At 45.2% G+C, this 15,019-nt stretch overlaps 1 protein-coding gene across 1 annotated transcript in view; it reads right to left on the reverse strand.

Moving 5' to 3' along the window:
• The window catches only part of KCNK13 (potassium two pore domain channel subfamily K member 13), a 59,012-nt gene that overhangs the window by 41,328 nt on the left and 2,665 nt on the right, over window positions 1–15,019 (reverse strand). The gene's annotated exons all lie outside the window — the stretch shown is intronic.

The raw sequence follows: 15,019 nt of genomic DNA on the forward strand, positions 1-15,019 counted from the left end.
AAAGCCCCCTTATGGACCCCTAGGTGGAAAGGCAGTAGGGGAAAAGACACAAGTTTTACTGGGTCCAGATCTCAGACCTACTAGCATTGGTAAAGTAGACAGAGTTGCATGGTGTCCGGCGAGGGTTCTGCATTAATTACATACTCCCATGCAGTGAAGAGTTACAGCAGCAAAAGCATTGATCCTGTTGAGATCTGTGCCGCACAGTTTTGTTCTATGTCTATTTCAGGCTCTTTGTGCTACATTTGAAGAAGAAACACTTGCTATTGAGATAGGCTATGCACCCAAGGCCAAGTTCTTAGAACAAATTGTTCTACATTCTAGGATGCTGATGAATGAACAGAAGTCTGTGTCTAGTCACCATGTGTTGCTTGCCTGTTTTGGGCCCCAAAGTGTACAAAACATGACCGTCATTTGCCCCAAAACCCAAGATGTGTAAGTAAGCCAAAGCCATGTATCTTCAATGAGATATGTGCCAATAAAACACTTGGGCTCTGGGCTGAGGATCCTGAAGTGCAAGGAGGATGCTACAGAAAATGCGTTCTCCCTGACAATGAAATCACCTCAGGGTCAGAACAGCCAAAGACACGCAGCTGAGTCACTCTCTCCCTTGGAGGAGGGTCCTTGAATGTTACCAGAGTTGCTCTGGGTTGTTTTATGTGATTGTTACTAAAGCTCTTGTTCCAGTTGTTGCCTTCAAGTTGATAAGCCAAGCGGCAAAATGGCTGCATATGGAGAGAAGGGAAAAAATTCAAAACAAAAGGAACCTGGTGCCGGATGGTTTGCATTTTGATATCTGCATGGTGCCAGTTCATAGGACGGCTGGCATCTGTATATGCATATGCGTGCACACGTATGCATGTGAGAGAAAGGGAGTGTGCTAGAGAAAGGTCTTGTATACTACAAAGATGGAGATGATCTGTCTCTAGCCCCCACCCCAGCAGAATCCCTGCCAACTCACATCAGATATGGAAGACCAAGTTTTGCTCCACATAACAAAACCTCCTTGTGTAACACATTTCCCCCCATGAGGGCAAAAATTCACCATTCACTTTGATGGGATAAATTGAAGAGGTGCACCCAGTGATTCCATAGAGAATAGGAATGGCATCTCATTCCAGCTCTGAGTGAGCCGAACATGAAGATAAAGCCTTCTCATATCTGCGAAGCCCCAAACCTGCATCTGCACAGACTGGGCTTCATTTCTTGGACACAGAAATTGCAAATGGGAGCCTTCCTCCTTAGGAACAATGAGAATAATAGATGTGAATCTCCACCCCCATTCCTGCCTACTATCATTTTTTTAAAATCCTGCCATGCTTCTGAGATTTCACATCATACTAAGTTTGGCCCTCAGAATGTGGAGGCGAGGAGCCTAAAAGCAAAAGTCTCTTTCTCTCTTACTGTAAATTTGTTTGTCTCTGTGTGAGAGAGAAAAAGCAATTGCTTTTCTGAATGTGAGGAATATGGGAGAGTTGTGTTACATATCAAACTCCAGTCAGCATCTGTATTGGATTTGAAATTGTTTTTATATATGCAGGTTTTTTTATTGTATTGTGAAATCTGCTTTTCATAAATGAAATAATAATAATAATAATACTCAAAGTAATTCTGGCTGTTGTGATTGCTATAGTTGCTGGAATTACACGTTGTGTCTATGTGGATATTTTGATTGTTGCTTTTTATTGATTTTAATGGATTTTTATATACTGTGAACTGCTTTGATATAAAGCAGGAACTAAAAATTAAAATTAAAAAATACTTTATTTTGTCACAACCGCAGCCCTGTTCGGTGTTTATTGCATCCATAGGATGTGATGGCAATTTCCTACTGAGTATGACTGTACTGGGCCATGCAAAAAACCCAAACATACATAAAATGCATAAAACAAAACTTGAGTTAAGTAAAGCATACTGCAAAGGCATTGAGTTTTCCACTGAACCAAGTAAAGTTCTCCTTTTTTCCTTTATTCGTCATTTAGATGGACGTCAGAATGAAGAAAATCTAGTTTTAAGCGTCTCCGGACAATTATTTCAAATCCGTGGTTACAGTAGAACCAGAAGCTTCTGTGGAGACGGATGCTTAGGGGAAATGCAAGAGAGCAGAGAGGAAGCTTATAGGTTATTTTAGCTCACTAACATTGGATTCTGCTCTGATGTAGCCCTATTAGGCAAGTCCTCCAGCAGCAGCATCTGGCAAAAACAGATATTTGCTTACAGTGAATGTCTGTTTGAAGATGCCGATAAGAGGACATTTTGCTCACCTCTCCTTCCTACTGACAATACTGGGGCTGCGGGTGGGGCTATGGTTTCTGCCGCTATCTCAAATACTGCTGGGCCTCCTTTATGCTCTAGCTCCTTAATTGGGACTTTCTACCTTTTCTTAAAAGAGCAAGTTCTTTTTGTAACTCTTACCTTCCTTCACCTATTTCCATTTTTTCCAGTTCCAGTTTAGCAGTTTGCTCAGGGGCTGAGAAGTTAGCTGTCTACTCTACCAGTCAGTCTGGCGAGAGAGATCACTCCTTCCCCTCAAGAGGAGGCAAAGGTTTGAGAGGAACCCGCCCTAATCCTTTCAGTAGGAAGCATCATCCAGTGAAGTTGATTTCACAACAATAATTAGATTTATTTTTTAAAAAAATCCATTTTGTAAAAGCTGAGTAAAAATTCTTTATAGATGGGTAAAATCCAAACCAGAGACATTTAAAGAGACAGGTCTGATTATTTCCCTTCTTCGTCCTTCCCAAATGATAACTCAAAATATACCCCCTTACCCAAAAGCCACTCTATTATGGAAGCACTTAGCATGGATACTAGTCATGCTCCTTGAAGGATTTTGAAGCTCAGTACTTAAGTGTACAAGATCACACTCTGGCAAGAGGCTAAAGGACAGCAGAACAGGTCGTATCCAAGGCCTGTGTTCCATTAGTGCAAGGTTTTATTACTGTGCAATGGAACTCCCTGCCCCATCCTCTCCCCTCCCCACCAGCACCAAGCACACTCCCCAAATCCATACTGGAAGGTTGGCAGGAACTCCAGAACTCATTTAGGGGGTGCCTGGGGGGTGAGGGCGGAAGTTCCATTCTGCTAACAGAAATCTTTGCACTAATATGATATATGGCTGGGCAGGGGATTTATATGCAGAACAGTGGTGCAGTTAGGTATTTTTTGACTCTGGTCCTACAGGGTAGGAGCTCTTTAGGTGGTAATGTGGAAAGCCAGTCTTCCTGGGTTTGAGGGGGTCTCCTGCACATTCTTCTGAGTGGGGCCCTGGACCTCTGCCCCAATGGCATCACTGATGCAGAAGGTCCCTGTCATGTCTAGATTTCTGGTAGGAAGGCTTCTGAATGAAGATCGGGAGAGCTACCACAGGTAAAGAGCTAGCACAGAGCTAATATCATTGACCTATGATCTGACTCAGAATAAGGCAGCTTCATGTGAAATTAACATGAGGAGAGGATAGTAGCAGGCTCATAGAATACATATTTTTGCATGTGACAAGAGGTGGGTGTGACCTTACCTGTCCAGGTAACAAAAGGAGGAGTCATGCAGTGCTCTCTCTCTTTTTCACTTCCTTCTTCGTTGGACCAGCTTTCTAGCTAGGAATGCTCTGCTAGCTCTCAGCTAGCAGAAGCACTGGGATTATTTCCCCATATGAGGTAGATCCACATGTACATATTTGTAACGAAGTCTGCCTTCAGGAATCGAACTGTGAACTGATGTGAGTAAACTTATTTTCTTGACTTTAAATAAGATTGTCATGTCTTTATTCTTTTAAGAGGGATTAAAGGGAATTTACCAGGAATGTACTATTCAATTTGAAACAGACTGAACTGTGTAATAGTGAGAAGGCTTACACGAGCCTGCAACAAGCTATCTGCTGTGCATGTAAGAAAGGGGAATGTAACTCTGCTACATGAAGAAACTTGCTAGCGCAAGTTAGGAAGTCTATCAATAAACAATATATCCTCTCCTGCCACCCTGAACATTCCCACGCTACAATGGTTGAAATTCCTTCTTCTACACAACTATTAAACATGCAGGAGCCCTGCTCTCTTTTGCTCCTGGCCACCTTATACCCAAAACATGCCAATAAAATCGGCATAAGAAGCACATTGTCAAGGAATAATTCAAACCACTGTCAGTGTTTCATGAAAACTTTAATCCTCATAAAATTTCATCCCAATCATTTTTAATATTCCACATAATCCCATGATTACATTGGTCCAAATGACAGATTAAGAGTGTTCCCCTTGAAGAATTCATGGGGGTTTAATTAAAGTCATTATTTGCTATAGGATTAATACCTGCATATTTTCTAATGGATGTGTTTAGGAAATCAGGAAGATTACAGCTGTAGCTACTGTGATGCTCTTCAGCTCTTGGGAGGGAAAAAACCCAATCTCATTTGAAGAGTTATTCTGGAAAAGGGATAAAGACAGAACAAAATAAAACACATGCACCAACCCTAGGTAACAAGACTTCTCTTTACTAATCAAATAAAGCATACTGGCAATGTTACGTTAGCACATTCTAAAAAGAAAAAAGAAAAAAAAAGGAGAGGTTATAGACTGTTACAAGATCAGAGAGTCCTTATATAAGATAGTACCACCATAGAAGGTGTGAAGAACGTAACAATGGCACTCTTCGTTCCAAGAACAGAAGACTACAAAAAGAAGAAGAGTTCTAAAATAACATAATTTCATCAGAAATACAGCTCTAGGGTGGGGGGCGGGAGGAATGAAGAGTGCAAGCACTCCTTAGAAAATCTTTCCATTTTGCTGATTCCAAGTAAATTTCTTATTGGAACATGGTGTCTATCAGTAATTATACTGAATAGTTCAAGTGTCTTGGTTTACAGCTTAAAGCCTTCAACAGAGACTAGTTGTCATTCGTTTTCAGAGGAGCTTCCTAAATAGACTGCTGGTTCAACTAACCCACAGCAGTCTCCATTCTGCAGATGGCATGGGGGTTTTTTAACTTTAGGGTCACCAAACGTCCCTCTTCTGCATGGCATGCTGCTAGCTAAAAGCCTGCGCATGATACCTCTGCGGTGCTGCCGCCGCCGCTTGCCCTTGGTTCCTACACTATCGATTGTGCCAGAAGTCCAGCATCTTGCCCATTGAGGTTGAATCCTGATAAGACAGAAGTACTGTTTTTGGGGGACAGGAGGCGGGCAGGTGTGGAGGACTCCCTGTCCTGAATGGGGCAACAGTGCCCCTGAAGGACCAGGTGCGCAGCCTGGGAACCATTTTGGACTCACAGCTGTCCATGGAGGCACAGGTCAAATCCGTGTCCAGGGCAGCTGTTTATCAGCTCCATCTGGTACACAGGATGAGATCCTACCTTCCCGTAGACTGTCTCGCCAGAGTGGTGCATGCTCTAGTTATCTCTCGCTTGGACTACTGCCATGCGCTCTATGTGGGGCTACCTTTGAAGGTGACCCGGAAACTACAACTAATCCAGAATGCGGCAGCTAGACTGGTGACTGGGAGTGGCCGCTGAGACCACATAACACTGGTCTTGAAAGACCTACACTGGCCCCCAGTATGTTTCCGAGCACAATTCAAAGTGTTGGTGCTGACCTTTAAAGCCCTAAACGGCCTTGGTCCAGTATACCTGAAGGAGCGTCTCCACCCCCATCATTCTGCCCGGACACTGAGGTCCAGTGCCAAGGGCCTTCTGGCGATTCCCTCACTGTTAGATGCCAAGTTACAGGGAACCAGGCAGAGGGTCTTCTCAGTAGTGGCACCCGCCCGGTGGAATATCCTCCCACCAGATGTCATAGAGAAAAACAAATGCCAGACTTTTAAAAGACATCTGAAGGCAGCCCTGTTTAGGGAAGCTTTTAATGTTTAATAGACTATTGCATTTTAATATTCTGTTGGAAGCTACCCAGAGTGGCTGGGGAAACCCAGTATTTCCCAGTAATCCCCATGACAGCAACAGCATTAACATGGAACGGGGGGGGGGGGGGAGCCTGTGGGCCTCCATCTGTTACTGGTCCACAACTCCCAACAACCCTTACTACTGGCCATGCTGCTGGAAGCTATCCAACATCTGGTGGCCCACAGATGTTATGATACACTGTCTTATCTTTAAGCTTAAACAAGTTCATCAAAACTTTATTTTTAAGTAAGTCTTAAAGGGTCTTTCCAACCAGAGTCACGCTTCATCAAGGAGCCATCTTGAATCTCTCTTTAGCTTTTTTGGTTCCCCTGTTGGCAATTAACTAATAAGATGCCAACTTAACTGGGCGTGGGAGGGAGAGGAGGTCCACTAGTGGGACAGAGAAACATTTTTGTTTCTTTTCTTTAAAATAAGCACCATTTTTATTTTATTTTTAATCAAGCAAGTGGCCTTCACATGTTCTGCAATGTTACAAATTTCACAGTCCAAGCCTGGGAAACGTAACTTGGTAAGAAGAGCCTGAGAAAGATACATAAGACAAAAAATTGCTGTGTGCTGAATCGGGGAACAATTCTAAATGCCTTACTTATTTGTGAAAAAAACTTTTCCCAGGGGAGGAGTGGTGTTTGAGATGAACTGGGAATTAATAAAACAAAGCACAAGCCGAGCAACAAAATGGACAAATTTACAGAAGGCTGGTTTCTGTGCACACGCCTCTCTGCTCCACCTAGGAGAACAAGAGAAATTATCAGACTTCAAGGATGCACTCCAGGCAGGCGAAAACAGGGCGCAAAGCAGAGCCAGTGTCTTTGGTGTCAGAAGAAGGTGAGCAGCCTGAGGAGAATTATCAGAACCAGCTAGAGAGGCTTGGAGGTTCTCCACCCCTGGTCTACACAGTTCATACTCATATTAGATCCCCCCCCCCCAGAACACATGAATTTGCCCAATGTAACACAATGAGCAGTGGTGTGTGATCATTGGACTAAGGCAGGGGTAGGCAAACTAAGGCCCGGGGGCCGGATCCAGCCCAATTGCCTTCTCAATCTGGTCTGGGAATCAGCGTGTTTTTACATGAGTAGAATGTGTGCTTTTATTTAAAATGCATCTCTGGGTTATTTGTGGGGCATAGAAATTCGTTCATTCCCCCCCCCCCCACAAAAAATAGTCCGGCGCCCACAAGGTCTGAGGGACGGTGAACCGACCCACGGCTGAAAAAGGTTGCTGACCCCTGGACTAAGGGGACTAGGTTTGACCTCTAAATGTTCCCCTGGCGCCTCCTTCACACAGCCTGGGAAGCTTCTGCCCAGCTTAGGAAGGGAGGTCCGAGGCTCCGATGGGTCCAAGATCCGTCCTGCCATCTTCCCAAAGCCCCCCGGCTTTTGGAAGGAGGCAGGAGGGCTCCAGCATCCTGTCAGAGCCCTGGCACCTCCTTTGCAAAGCCTGGGAAGCTTCTGCCCAGCTTAGGGAGGGAGACACGAAGCTCATGTGCGTGACGTCAGGACATCGCATGCATAACATCGACCTGCCCCCCAGCCATGGCCCTCGCAAGCTAGCACCTCTGGCCCTAACTGTTGCCGTGAAAAATTTCACTGCATGCCACTGACAATGAGAAAACCACTGGCCTGCAGGCCTGATCTGGCTCGCCAAGCTTTCCCTAGTGGCTGCCAACTTTTCTGGGCTTGCTGATCAGAAGGTCGGCGGTTCGAATCCCTGCGATGAGGTGAGCTCCCGTTGCTCGGTCCCTGCTCCTGCCAATCTAGCAGTTCGAAAGCACGTCAAAGGACAAGTAGATAAATAGGTAAACGGTGTTTCTGTGCGCTGCTCTGGTTCGCCAGATGCAGCTTAGTCATGCTTGTCTACGGACAAACACTGGCTCCTTCAGCCAGTAAAATGAGATGAGCGCCGCAACCCCAGAGTTGTCCGTGGCTGGACTTAACAGTCGGGGGTCCCTTTACCTATGTCCTGTATGCATACAGCAGGACACTACAAAAGGGTGAGGGGTGGGGAGTATGCTGGCTGCTTGTGCATGGGATAGTGGGGAGCTTAGAATAAACCCCGTGTCAGTAGTGTATGTGCAAACCAGCATGTGTAGAATGTGGATGACCACACCCAACACTGGAAGGTTAGCAAAAAAAAAAAAAGGCTTTCAATCCCTGCTACAAACAGCCCCCATATCACTTCCCTGCCACCTCTCCCAATGTGATTTATTTACAGCCTCTGAGCCTGGCTGAGGGGAAAATGCATTAAAAATAGACTGTAGGGTGTTTTTATGGCTCAGAAGAAAGATATAAAACACAACCCACCTAATGATTTGCCCAGGCTAATACCCCCAAAGCAGTATTTGAGGGCACCAGGTTGTTTAGCACAATGTTCATAGATGATGGGATTCAAGAAGAGCAGCTTTGTCCAAATATTTTTTGTCATTCACCCACATAGAGAAATGCAGACTGGCAGAAAGAACAAATGCCTAACTCCATTAGTCTGTTGATAAAAGGTTCTTGGGCCTTTGTGTCACACGGCTCTTTCAAGTTGAGGATTCAACTTTGCTTGTGAACCCAGGTGGGTATCGTTGCAGCACTCTATATGTGTGTGGCTTTCACGAGCAAAGAATGCCATCTGAAGAAGACAACACTTCTGTACAATTTATTTCAGATGCATATTTATAGTTTTCAGAAGCCCTGGTCCCGGTCTGCTTTACACAGAGTTAAACTACTTTTGCAAGTTGACAGGAAGACTTAAGAATTATATTGCCTACAGGGTCTTACCAACTGAGAATAGAAGGGGCAGAGAATATCAGCATAAACTGTATATTTCCCATCACAATTTGTTATCTTTCTAAACAGTGCAAAGCAAATGGAAGTGGTTTCCCTTTGTTCCTGTTCTAGTTAGATAAGCCATGGAAACACATTTTGACATCAAGAGGAAAAACTTGTGGAAATTTGCCATCAGATATCTTTTAGGAGACCTTTATTCCAGTATTTTCAAATCAGAAGCGCACAGTTAATTAATAGAAACAGAAGCAGATGTGTGGGAGGCAACAGGTTCCAAAAGTTAGTTTGGGCATCTGATAGGAAAAGAGAACTTTATTCTAGGGAGCATAGTTGGACCATAAGCCAGACAAAAGACACATGCAAAACAGGTACATGTGCAAATTTCTGCTACTAAAATAAATAGAATGTAAAGTGTTTTAATTTAGAATGATGCACGATGGACCCCCCCAATGTTGGGTGCAATTCAGCACCCCTGCATTAATACTACACACACACACACACACACACACACACACACACAAAGATAGGCTTGGTTTTGCAGATGTTTTGCCCTATTCATTTAACATTTGTCTTAAAATAGCAGAAAAAAATTTCATGGGGTATGTGACCATCAATGGTTTTCCTAGCTAGATGAATCTGCCGCAGATGTCTTGTTTTATATTGTTCTTGACCTCAGCTTCTGTTATTTTTTGAGCTGTTTTGTAACTGTTTTCTCTATATCACCTTGGGACATATGTAGAAGGTGATTAATAAATAACAACAATAACAGCAGTAACTGTCATGATGGCTGTGTGCTGTCTTCAGTATCAAAGGTGATTTGCTTCTGTGCTCCAGTGGCTGTGAATTGTGAGTGTTGCGCTGCTTGTGGTCTTCCCACGGGCATCTGGTTGGCCACTGTGAGAACAGACTGCTGGACTAGATGGGCCTTTGATCTGATCTAGCAGTACTGTTTGTGATGGCCTGGGATTCGGACTCGGATGCTGAACCTGAGGGATCCTAGCCTGCACAGGATTCCCTGCCTCCAGAACCAGCTGAGCCTGCTCTGGCTCCTGAGGTGATGGAGGACCCATAGCCTGCAGGTGCTCCACTCTCAGCCCCGTCAGAGGAAGCTGAGGTTGCCGCTGGGTCCGGTAACCCTCCAGCCTCTCCTGAGCTACAGAGGCGCAGGGCAGAGGGAACTAAATTCCCGCAGGAGGAGTGCTCGCCTCTAGGCCAGGAGAGGCAAGTCACCAGAGGATTGAGGCCACCCTGTGCCTCGGGGCAGATAAAAGCCGGCCAGCCCCAGTCCCAAGTTGCGGGAGCAACATTGTTGGTTGCTACTTCATGCCTTAACCCTGTCCTGCTTTTCTGCCAGAGCTCCTGACCCGCCCTGGCTCCCTGCTTGCATGCCTGTTCCTGACTTCACCCGACTCCCTGCCCTGCACCCAGCTTCAGCTACTATGGACTGCCTCCACGTTGCACCTTTGACCATGTACCGGACTTGGACCTCGCCTCTCGGGTAACCCACGGGACCAGCACACTATTCTTATGTTCTTGTCTCATTGGGAAAGGTGGAAAGTAAATGTCAGAGGCAGCATGTCTCTGAATACTGGTTGCTGGCAAATGCAAGCAGGAGTGTGTTGTTGTGTCCTGCTTGCGAGCTTTCCATGGGCAACTGGTTGGTCACTGTGGGGAGCAGGATGTCTCCTTATGTTCTTACCAACTTAGATAAACTACAGAGGATAGTTTTCATTATCACAATCTCTTGTATTTGTCTTTAAAAGAGTTACGTTTCATAATAATTAATTACTCTTGCCCATAATGAGGTGATGATGAGAGTCCAAATTGGGGCTTGGCTAATTGGAAACTTAGCAGTAGTAGCTCAGTGGTTTCCAGGTGGATATTCTGACAAATCTATGACTTTGTTTCATCTATTATCAACTAAACAAACTGTGAAGCAGCCAGAGGCCATGGCCTCCTCCTGTATCAAGGTGTATTAGTGACGAAGGAGTTTTATTATTAATAGAAATGTGTCTTAAGAAAGCCTGTTCCTGAAAAACTACTTATTACTGGGAACATAGAGTCCATGTCTCTTTTGAAGATCTTCAGCACTACTGATTTTCAGCTCATAGCTGCGTATCACTACAAATAAGCCAGTGAGTAAGCCATTCCTAAGAAAGATCAATTCAAAGGCAGAAAAAACAAGCAAGCTTTATATTCATGAGTGTGTGGTAGACTGAAGGCAAACCATACCTAAGAAATCTTACTTATTCCTATTTAGGACTGGAATGAGGGATACTTAGTTGTACTACAGCAAATTTCCCTAAACTGGTATCCCCTCCAGAACTTTTGGATGCCAACTTCCATCACCCCCAACCAGCATGGCCAATCGCAAGGGGTGACAGGCAGTGGCGTAGGAAGGGGTGTGTGGTAGGTGCGGGCCGACCCGGGTGTCATCAATGAGGGGGGTGACAAAATGGTAAAAATGTGTGCGGTTTTTTTCAAAATATAAAGGCTGCCTGCAGACAGCTTTCTGGATCATGGGCCAACATGACTAAACCATTTCTGGCGCAACAGGACACCGTGACAAATGCCAGAACACACTGAAACACCATTTACTTTCACACCGCAGCGGTACCTATTTATATGCTTGCACCGGTGTGCTTTCGAACTGCTAGGTTGGCAGAAGCTGAGACAGAGTAACGGGAGCTCACCCTGTCGCAGGGATTCAAACCACCGACCTTCCGATCATCAAGCCCAAGAGGCTCAGTGGTTTAGACCACAACACCACTTGCATCCCCTTAGTAAGCCATGCTTTATAAAATCTCATCTGCATCTCACGTTGTGGTTTGGAATAAAAGATTAAACCAGCCCCCTGGTTCAGATGTGTATGTAACGTAGACCTCAGCCCACATAAAAGAGATTTCTACCCAGGACCCAGCTTCAAAAAAAGTATTCCAAACAATCAAAAACAACCCAAAGAGGCTCAGCATTAAGTTTGAATCCCTGCAAAGCAGTGTTCTAGAGATGCCATCATTCACTGATGACTAGTCTACACAGGAAATGAGATGCCTGGTGGCCAATTTCATTGAAATGTCTCAAATTACAAATACATTAGTCCCTGCATGGCATTAAAAAAACCCAAAAACCTTATGCAAGTGTGCTTGCTGTCTTCTCCGTTTTGCAGCAAATTCAAATTCTGCAATTGTCTTCTAGAGCTGAAATAGTCTATTTAAACAACAACAACTGTGGAGTGGGCCAGTTCATGACTTTGCTACCAGCCCTGGGGACCATCACTTGACTGTGTACGTTGCTTGTGATAGCATTCCAGACCCTAAGATAACTGGGAGCAACAGCCACTGCAAGCAGCAGCAGAAGGTGTAAGTCATTGCTGAAGGGGTGAAGAGTAAGAAGCTGGCTTAGCCTTCACTGCAAAAACTCAGAAGGTTTGTGATGGAATGTGTGTTGGTTGCCAACTGGAAAACCAGTAAAGTTTCAGGTTTTCTTATTTTAACCTCAGATGTGGCACCTGCAGACCTCCCAAGAGACACATCATCTCTTGATGTTCATTTCCATGAATGACACGAAAGGCTCATCCACACTAGGCTTCTGCCCATGCTTTCCACGCTCAGACCTGTGTTTCCTAGTCCCAGCGTAAGCACTCCTCCGCCCCCCGTTTTCCCCAGGAAAATGCACTCTCTAATGCTGAATTGGAGCAAACGATAATTCGGGTTTCTGAGGATTGCCAAGAGCGTTAAAGAGCTGGTTTCCACGAGGAACGTAGCCGGGTGTGGGTGGGTGTGAAGAGAACCCTGATACAAACCGGAAAAGCATGGTGGGATATGAGTGTTGATGAGTCCTTACAAGCACTGGTCAACATCTCTTGCATGGGTGAAGCTGAATAGCAGCACCATTTAGGAACATAAGAAGGGCTGCAGCTCAGTGGTAGAGCAAACACTTTGCATGGAAAAGGTTCCAAAGTTCAATCCCCAGCATCTCTAGGTGGAGAAGAAGAGTTTGGATTTGATATCCCGCTTTATCACTACCCGAAGGAGTCTCAAAGCGGCTAACATTCTCCTTTCCCTTCCTCCCCCACAACAAACACTCTGTGAGGTGAGTGGGGCTGAGAGACTTCAAAGAAGTGTGACTAGCCCAAGGTCACCCAGCAGCTGCATGTGGAGGAGCAGGGAATTGAACCCGGTTCACCAGATTACAAGTCTCCCGCTCTTAACCACTACACCACACTGGCTCTCAAGAGCTAGAAATGCCCTCTGCCTGATACCCAGAAGAGCCTCTGCAAGTCAGTGTCCCCAGTTATAAGCTAGATGGCCCAATGGCAGAGGCGTACTCAGGGTCCCTTGTAGCCTTGGCAAAGAGCTGTACTGGCATCCCTCCCACCCGCTGAAAGAAAGAAGCAGGCAAGGTTGCCTGGATAGGAGGAACATGCTTCCTGTCTAGACGTCATTCCAGTGAGTCCTTTTGTCCCCTCCAGCAGCAGCAGCTTTTCCTGCTGGAGATCCTGGCAGATTCCCTGAGCTGAGGGCGAAGGAGCTCCAGGTGTCTTGGGAGGACTCCCAACACCTGATAGGTGATTGCTGCACCCTGCCTCAGGCCTACACCCCCAGCGGAGGCTGGTTTCGCCAACCTCTAGGTACACCTCTGCCCAATGGTCTAACATGGTATAAAGCAGTTTCTTAGATTCCTGCAGGATCAAAGGTCCAACCTAAGATGCTTCTTAGGAACTTACAAGCAGAACTTGAAGGCAAGCAGCCTCTCCCTGTTGTAGCAATTGGTGTTCAGTGGCATGCTGTCAGAAACAGTTTATCCATCTTATATAAAACAGGGATAGGGAAACCCAACAGCAGCACCCCATGTTGTCATTTATGACTCCCATCAGCACCAGCTAGCATGGGACCAATGGCCAGGGATGATGGGAGCAGTAGTTCAGCGACACCAGAGCAGCCACACATTCCCCATCCCTACTATATGAAATTCATGAGTCCATTCTCCCAGTGCAGATCCTTATGCAGCCAAAATGGCACAATCCATTCACAAGAGGGAGGTACCAGCTGGCTCAGGGAAACCCAGAAGTTTGCAGAAGTAAGCTGTAAATAAATCGTTTTTAGGAAGGAAAACAAAGGGGAGATCTTTCAGTGAGGGCTGAACATGCTCAATGGATATTGAATGCTAGTAGATTGCAGAGGGGAGAATGGAATATCCTGAAAAAGGGCAAGGCTGGCTGGCTAGAATTCTGAACAGGACCTCTCCTGATAGCAGGTCCCACTTTTCATTGCCAACAGCCATTTACAGGGCTTTCCCACAGGAGTTTGTATAATTCACTTTCCATACTGAATCCAGCCATTAAGTAGGTTTTTACATTCACACCTCCCCTCAAATGCAGGAAAAGGAAAAGCGCTGTCAAGTGTCGTGAGTGAAAAGTAGCCCCAATACACCAGCAGCCTAAGTGGGATGTCTCAAAGACATCACCTACGCACACCAGACTGTAAATAACCCAAGCTATGAAAGAAACGGTGTGCTGTGCATAAAACAACCTGTGGAGCTCACTGTCAAAAGCAGAAAACTGCACAGCTGGGATACTTTAAAAGTCAATCTCATCTGCTAAATGCTATTATTACAGAGACTTGTCAATTCGGTTAACGTCAAAGCTTGTTATATCATAACACAGCTCGTCAAGGAAAAATATTTTCAAATGCTTGGGATGGGAAATATATTTTGGAGGATTTATATCCTGGGCCTCTCTACATATGGTCTCAATAATATAAAACAATGCAAAAATAAAATGTAGTTATAAACATCTGAACAAATCCATTTCTCATGTAACACGCCCCCCACCCCACCCCCCGGAACGTTTTCACAGGTTTCACACCTCTGGGCAGCTGAACTAAAGTTCATTCACAAAGGCAAAACCAGAACCAACAATGAAAACGGATCAAACTAGTCATTGCTAACGTACAGTTAATAAAGGAATAAAGGAGCTTGGTGGTACTTCAGGGAAATATTATAAAAAAGCAAAACATACAGCAGGTGGACAGAGCCTAGAGATAAGGAAGGAAGGAAGGAAGAGTTACTGGAAAATTGACTTGCATTGCCAATGCAGAGGCATTAAAATTGGACTTCCCAAAGTGAGCCTGACTTTGCCCTAGGGAGATGCAAGTGAGATGCTTTTCTAAGCACAAAACCCTCCATGTAGATATGACAATAGCACAGGCATGTATTTTAGAGCATACCCAGTCCATCACAGCTTCCAACACTGAACCGTGAAACGCACATGTGCTTTTTACTCGCCCCCCCCCCCACCCTTCGTACATTACCGTGTTTTCTGATTTGGAAAAGTGCTCGCA

Source organism: Podarcis pityusensis (genome assembly GCF_964106645.2).
Source record: "Podarcis pityusensis genome assembly, chromosome: 1".
Taxonomy (NCBI): Eukaryota; Metazoa; Chordata; class Lepidosauria; order Squamata; family Lacertidae; genus Podarcis; species Podarcis pityusensis.